Source organism: the organism of the source record quoted next, unplaced genomic scaffold (genome assembly GCF_019419815.1).
Source record: "Pyrus x bretschneideri cultivar Hongxiangsu unplaced genomic scaffold, Pyrus_bretschneideri_v1 Contig113, whole genome shotgun sequence".
In the NCBI taxonomy this organism is placed as follows: domain Eukaryota; kingdom Viridiplantae; phylum Streptophyta; class Magnoliopsida; order Rosales; family Rosaceae; genus Pyrus; species Pyrus x bretschneideri.
The window spans coordinates 117350-124974 of record NW_025999406.1 but is presented as its reverse complement, the minus strand read 5'-3'; the positions used below and the strand labels follow the sequence as shown (position 1 = coordinate 124974).

The 7625-nt window shown below is 38.2% G+C and overlaps 1 pseudogene; it reads left to right on the top strand.

The window, feature by feature from the left end:
* The first annotated feature begins 3293 nt into the window (after positions 1-3293).
* On the top strand, positions 3294-7388 carry LOC103942039 (annotated as a pseudogene).
* Positions 7389-7625: the final 237 nt, after the last annotated feature.

The following is a 7625-nucleotide window of genomic DNA, read 5'->3' as shown; positions in this document are numbered from 1 at the left end:
CTTCGTTTTTCATCCAAATTTCACAAAATTGGTACCAAAATGAAGCTTACAACAAGAGGAACAAATCCATGCCACTTTCAGGCACCAAAACCCACAGAATCTCGTCGGGAAAACACCACCAACTCCGGCCAAACCTACAACTCACGATCCCAACGTCGAAAACCTTTAAACGAACCACCCCGAGCCTCCTAAGAACCTCACCAAGCTTCTTACAAGCTTGAAATTCTCAAAAACATAAGAATTAACGTGTGCATGAATAGTGACCAAATCGGGGATCTCGAGTTCGACGTGAAAACGAAGGTATCCTTACTTGAAATAGGTATGGTTGAACTCCTAAGGACCTCACGAGCACAAATATGTGGTTTGTTTCCTCGATCCGTCACGATTCCAAGGGTTTGTGGTGTTTTCCGTGTGAAAAGGATAGGAAAGGGAGAAAGAGAGGGTCTCGGGACAGGGCAGAGAGAGAGAGAAATGAGTGTGGGTGTGTGTGTGGTCCAAAATCAACCAACCAAAACCCAAAAACGACCACACAATGAAACAAACATACTAGGGGCAAAACCGTCATTTCACCCCTACGGTACGAAAAGTGCGGGACGGGCTGTCACACCACGCACTTGGACAATTTTCCAGGTCCAGTGCATACAGTCAATGCTTCCAATCATGCCAGGAAAGCCTTGCATCTCACCCTTCTTCAAAAGCCTTTACAGGTCCATTGTCATGGGTTTCCGGAGGTACTCATTACTGTATAAGGCTTTGATTGCGTAGCAAAACCTTATCAGGGACTCTAGAATAGTTGATTTTCCCATCCTCGCTATCTCATCCACTTGATCTGCAGATGCTCCATATGCAAGCATCAGCAAGACAACAATAATTTTTTGCTCATGAAGAAGACCTAGAACATGAAAAGCATTTTGTTTTTTTTTTTTGGCACAAAGTATGGATCATGGTTGCAAATAGCAATCATGATTTTGTCGAACAAACTTCATTGCATTCCAAAACATCGTCTAAGTATATGATCAGGGAATAAAATGTGGGGAATAAAATAATTTCCAAGAGATCTTTACCTCGTCTTTCCCTCATTCTATCCAAGTTTGTGGCAAGTCTGGGTTTGGATATCAGACCCACAGCTTCCATGACATGATGGGAATGTGAGGCTCTCTGCCTTCTATGTTCATCATCCTTTTCCTCTTCCATTACGAAAGCCTTATCTCCACCTTCCTCGAGATTGAACAATTCTTCCTGTTATGCCAACAATTTTTTCTGTTGGTCATCGATTTCATACAATCTCCTTGAAGAAGACATTGTAAGAACTCAAGATTTAAAAATGATGAAGAAGGATTCTGAGCTAGTTTGAGTTTTTTGTAAGAATTAAGATGGATGTAGGGTTTATATGTACAAAAAAAAAAAAGAAAGGATGAGGTTCTGGATAATGCCACGTGACACTGGGGCTGGGCACGGGCCGACCAGGCCCAATTTTGAAGGGACCGGACAGGACTCGGGTTTAAAAGAGATGGGTCGGGCTAGGCAGGGGACATTTTCTAATATAGGAATCGGACCAAACCCAACTCGGTACGGGTCCACGGGTCCTTTGTTTGTTTGTTTGTTTTTTTTTTTTTTTTTTTTTTTTGTGAAAAAAAAAACCTAAAATTTGCACAAATTCACTCCCAGCACAGATTCACTACTAGTGCAGTGCGCAGATTTTACAGTTTGCACAAATTCACTCCATGCACAGATTCACATCCAATCCAAATATTACAAAGTCCAACATTCAAGTCCATAGATTAACAATCCAAAATAACAACATTACATCGTTTAACATCGTTCGATACATTAAATCCGAGACATTCAAAATAACATCTGAGAGACATCTAAAGATCAAATCAACATACAAAATAAAATATCCGAGAGTTCGAGACATCCAAATTCCGAAGTCCAAAATCAAATAATCCAAAATAACATAAACATGACATCCACAATAATACAGAAATCTGAGGCACCTATACATTTCCACATTCATTTAACACTTCCAAATATCAATATTAAAGTAAAATAACAAAATCCCAAACAACAGAAATTGCAAAGCCGAAATATTTACACAATGAAAATAACCAAAGAAAGAAATTCAAAATTTCAGATCCAAAAAACCAAACCAACACAGTAATAAACAAACTAAGCTTGTAGAAAAGCACAAAACCCCTAATTAGAGAGAAGTGAGATCGAATAGGAAATCATTTCCACAAACCAATAATACGAATCAAATAAAAGAGAGAAGTGAGATCGAATTGTTTGTTAGGGTTTTTATTTGAGAACAAAGAGGTTGTGACGAAAGAGAGAGAGATTGCGAATTCAAAATTGGGGCTTTGGTAGCCGGCCAAGTAAAAGAATCTAGGCTGGTAGCAGTGTCCTCGATGGCAGTGATGGTGGTAGTGACGGTGGTGGTGTTGTCGAAGAGGAAAGAATCAAGGTTCTGGGACCTAGGTTCTCTGGGTCCTAGGATGTTGTTGAGAAGGATGGCTAGATGGGTGGTGTCGTTGTGTTGATCACGGCGACGGTGATGGGCTGGGTTCTCTAGGATGTCGTCGGAGTCGATGGAGTCAAGAGAGTGACGGATGGTGGTGGAGAGGTAGGAGTGATAGGTTATCATTCAATATCGGAATGACTAAGGATGAAACTAACGATTCAAATTGGATGATAGGTTATAATTCAATCTCGACTGTTCATTATAATTAGAAACGGGTCGGTCGAAGGCCTCATTTTTCTAGGGTTTAGGACTCGGCCTACCCCGTAAATGACACGGGCCCACCTCGCCCTACCCCGTTTATTTTCTAAAACATTTGGAACCGACCCATACTTGCTCCGAACTTAGATTACCCGCCCCAACCCGCAGTTCCTTTACTCGTTTGCCCACCCCTACGTGGCACTACGTGATTGGTTGAAAATCTTATCGAAATCTTGGCTAAATGATTGTAAACAGATAGTGACACGTGGCGTGTCAAAATTGATTGAAAATCTATTCATAAAATACTACTTTCAGATAATAACACGTGGCGTAACAAGATTCGTTAAAAATCCTATTCGAAATTAAAACTAATTTTTCTATTATTTTATAAAAAAAATTAATAATATTTTAATAAAAATTGACTAGACTTTGTACCAACGCAATTTTTATGGATGAAAATGCATTTGGCTAATTACTTTTCACTAAACACAATTACTATTCATTTAAATGGATTAAATAAGCTGGATGCGAATGCAGTTTTAAGGATGGAGTTGCTAGAGAACAAACCGTCCTATACGAAAAGAAATTTGAAGCGCTTAACAGGTAGCTCCGACCCGACCTGGTGTTTGAGCACAAGCTTAAACACCTTGTCCCTTCAAGCCTTCCATTCCAGCTTACTCTCGCTCTGTTCAGTTGTTCTTCTTCATAACCGAAAACTGCTGCACTCCGGGTACTCTCTCTCTCTCTCTCTATCTATCTATCTCTGTGTGTGTATGCCAGGATTGTCTGTTGTTGTATACGTTGTGCGTTCTGGTCCGCTATTGACTTATCGAGGGTTCATGTCAATATTCTCACAGAGATATATTTTTTGTATGCATATTACCTTAGTTTGTGTGCGAATTAATATTTTCACAGAAGGAAGCAGTCTCATATACTTATAAACTATTACTTAATTTATTTTTTTGTTTTTGTTTTTTGTGTTTTTCTCCACTCATCTGTTTGTTCATAATTTCATTGATTCTTGAGCGTAAGTTGTTAAGCATCATTCTTTCATGCTCTAATGCCGTTTTTCGTTTTTTAACATTTTCTATTAATTAAGTGTCAGTCAGAGCAGATGAGAGTATTTCAGTTTTAGTCAAATGAGTATAGGTGTTGGTGAATACTGAAAACTACTTCTTGATTGGTAGAATTTGTTTTTTTTGTTTTTGTTTTGTAAATTCAGTACTTGGGTATGAAAATTCGGATGTTGATGCGTAAAAAATAGTTGATTCGAAGCTTTTGGACTTTGTCTGAATTTGGTTTTGATTTACAGGGCTTGCCAGAATCCCTCCGCAAAAATGAAGAAAATGATAGCACTTGGGTTTGAGGGTTCAGCCAACAAGATTGGTGTTGTGGTTGTCGCTTTAGACGGCACAATTTTATCAAACCCACGCCACACATACATTACTCCTCCCGGTCAAGGCTTCCTTCCCCGTGAAACTGCACAACACCATTTCCAACACATTCTCCCACTGGTTAAATCGGCTTTGGAAACTGCTCAAGTAACGCCTAAGGAAATTGATTGCATCTGTTACACCAAGGGTCCTGGCATGGGAGCACCGCTACAAGTTGCTGCAATTGTTGCCAGGGTTCTTTCGCAATTGTGGAAGAAGCCCATTGTTGCAGTTAATCATTGTATTGCACAAATTGAGATGGGAAGGGTTGTGACCGGTGCAGATGATCCTGTTGTCTTATATGTTAGTGGTGGGAACACACAGGTAATTGCATATAGTGAAGGGAGGTATCGAATCTTTGGTGAGACCATTGATATCGCTGTTGGAAATTGCTTGGATCGGTTCGCCAGGGTATTAACACTCTCCAATGATCCAGCTCCGGGATATAACATTGAGCGGGTAACTTGGATGTGATATTTTTGTTCCATTTTACCCTAGTTCCGAGGAATCTTTTAGGTTGTTATTTGATAAACATGTCCCCTCCTATATTTTGTTTGGCAGTATGAGTGTAGCTGTTGTTAACTGGTTGGAGCATGACCTGGCCAAAGTTTGAGCCAGGGCTGTTTTTTAATGATAAAGAACAAATAATTAATCGAAAAGATTAGTTTTATATGAAACTTGGGAAAAATGGTAGAATCCATTTTAACATTTATACTCATATGACATGATTGTTAGTTTGTTACCCCAAGGAGAAGGCAAAAGAAATAAAATTGGCATTTATGCAGACAGAAGGTGAAATGGCTTCCCTGTTTCTTTTTGCGTAAGCAGCCCCTAGTGTTAGAAAATAGGTAGAGTTCGCATTTCTTGTTTGATATATTTCATATGGTACATGTTCATAGATTTATCATTGAAGGAGTCTGGTTTTGAGGTTTCTTCCGGATTGCAATGTGTGAATGTTCGTTGTTAATTACTCTAATTCTTCTTTCTGAAATTGAGAATGCCGATGTGATTTCTATGTATTGCATTGTGGGTGGCTGACTTGCGGCTTTTATATGATGCATTTGAAATCAATAAACCCATCATGGTTGAATGGTAGATTATCTTTCGTAATACATGTATAATTTGACAGTGTCTGCAGAAGTTTTTAAATGCTTGTGGAGATAGATTGCTCAAATTTAGGGCAATCAGTTGTTGTGGTCAACTTGTCATGCCTTGTATGTATATTATCCTATTGGATTGTACATCTGGCCTTAGAGTCCACTGAATAGCATAAAAAATCAATATGCAAGAACTCTCAAAGTCGAATTACCATCGTCAATAGTGTCATCCATATTACTATTATTATGCTGACTTTATTCATGCTCAGTTCTTGAATTGAATTCTGTTTTGGAAGTGCTTTCATCATGACTTGTGTGATCCCTGCCCCTTGCAGCTTGCAAAGAAAGGAGAACATTTTATAGATCTTCCTTATGTTGTCAAAGGAATGGATGTATCTTTTAGTGGAATTTTGAGCTATATTGAAGCTACCGCTGTGGAGAAGCTCAAGAATAATGAGTGCACATCTGCAGACCTATGCTACTCCCTTAAGGTAAAATTGGAATCAATGCTATTTTGATGTGAAAATAAATTTTGTCTATGGATCTTATAAAGAAAAAAAGAGCGATACATTTTCATTTTAATAGCTCTGCAAGCAAAAGACAAATAATAACAACATTAACAACCTTCCGATTAATTATTTGTTCTTTATCTTAATTTCATATGAGTTTAATTTTGAGATCTGCAGGTTAACTTATTTTATTTTTCTTTTTAATTATCTTCAGGAAAATGTGTTTGCAATGCTTGTGGAGATAACAGAACGTGCAATGGCACAAGAAAGATGTCCTTATTGTTGGTGGTGTTGGTTGCAATGAACGGTTGCAAGAGGTGATGAGAACCATGTGCTCTGAACGGGGTGGAAGGTTGTTTGCAACCGATGATAGGTATTGTATTGATAATGGGGCCATGATTGCTTATACTGGTCTTCTTGCTTTTGCCAATGGCACATCAACACCGCTGGACAAGTCGACTTTTACCCAACGGTTTCGCACTGATGATGTTGAAGCAGTCTGGAGAATAAAAGAGGAATCAGAAAAAGTAAATGGATTGATGGATGAGAGTACCTGAATATTATAATTCTTAGGTATGGTGCTTCTGGTACTTGAATAGTTAACATAAATGTTGAATTCCTAGTCTGAATAATGATTAGAATTATTATAATTTTTCTAGGAATGGTGAATTTGTTTCGATGCTCTAGCATATCAAGCAAGATGCATTTACAGCATTTTTATTATTTTCAGGTCTGATTTCCTTTTATTTCTAGTTGTAATCTTCAAAAGATCAGTAGGCTGAACTCACTTCGTATATAGATATATATTGCTTTGGTTTAAGCCTAGCCTAATAAACAGAACCTAACTGCTTTTAATCTGAAGTTTGATGCTAGAGCAGCAGGGCAGAAGCAAAACATTTACATAAACACAACCTCATACACGCATCATTGACTGTTCATCAAAACTTTTCAAGCAATTACATGTGATTGTTTTGGTTTGTTCTGTCTATCAATGTCCTGTTTCTTTTCTTCTGGGAAAAAAAACACCGCATTACTATATTCATAAAAGGGAAGAAATATTAAACAACCTTTGTATTGGTCTGAGGTCTGTTGGCACTGGCCTTTTTTTTTTTTTGGTTGGGCAAGATAAATGGTGAGAGTAGAAGATGGTACTTATATCGGAGGATATTTACTTTGGTTTCCATGTTTTGTTTCGCAATTGATAGGTTCATAAAAATCTGTATGGATCAACCCCAACTTGATCTTCATTTGCGTCTGTAAATTCATGTATTGTCTTTGATTGAATTTATCAGGTAAACCTCAGGCATTTCATTTCTGCTTGGTGCAAGCTTAACGATCTTATAAGCTTTGCAGTGTTTGGAATTGGCATGATACTCGAAAAGAGCTTCTTCTTCTGCGGTAATCATAATCGTATGCCTTTCCAACGTCCAAGAAGCACCATATTCATCCTTAAACTTTGAATCATTGAGTTCCAAGAGAAATCGAAAGACTGACATGGTTGCTACCCTCTTACATGTATTCATATTGTTTGTTGAGTTTGTGCTCTCTTTACAAATATGGTTGTACGCACCGAAATGTATTGTCCGTTCTTCTGAATGTTTTAGTTTGCAAAGAATTCTCGTTACAATTTCGTCCATGTTTTCTGCATTTTATAGTAAGAATCCAAGGGACCTGGGGGCGATTACTATACCGACCAAAATTACGAGAATAACTTGTATTGTACGGGTATACTGCCAATCGTTTGTGCCAATGAAATGAAGACATATGTTTAAAAAGTTACACCTGTTTGCCAATTGTCAAAACCCCATTACGTAAGTAATCATGTGCTGTGGTTGGATCTAGATGACAATTGGTTCAACCACTGTTC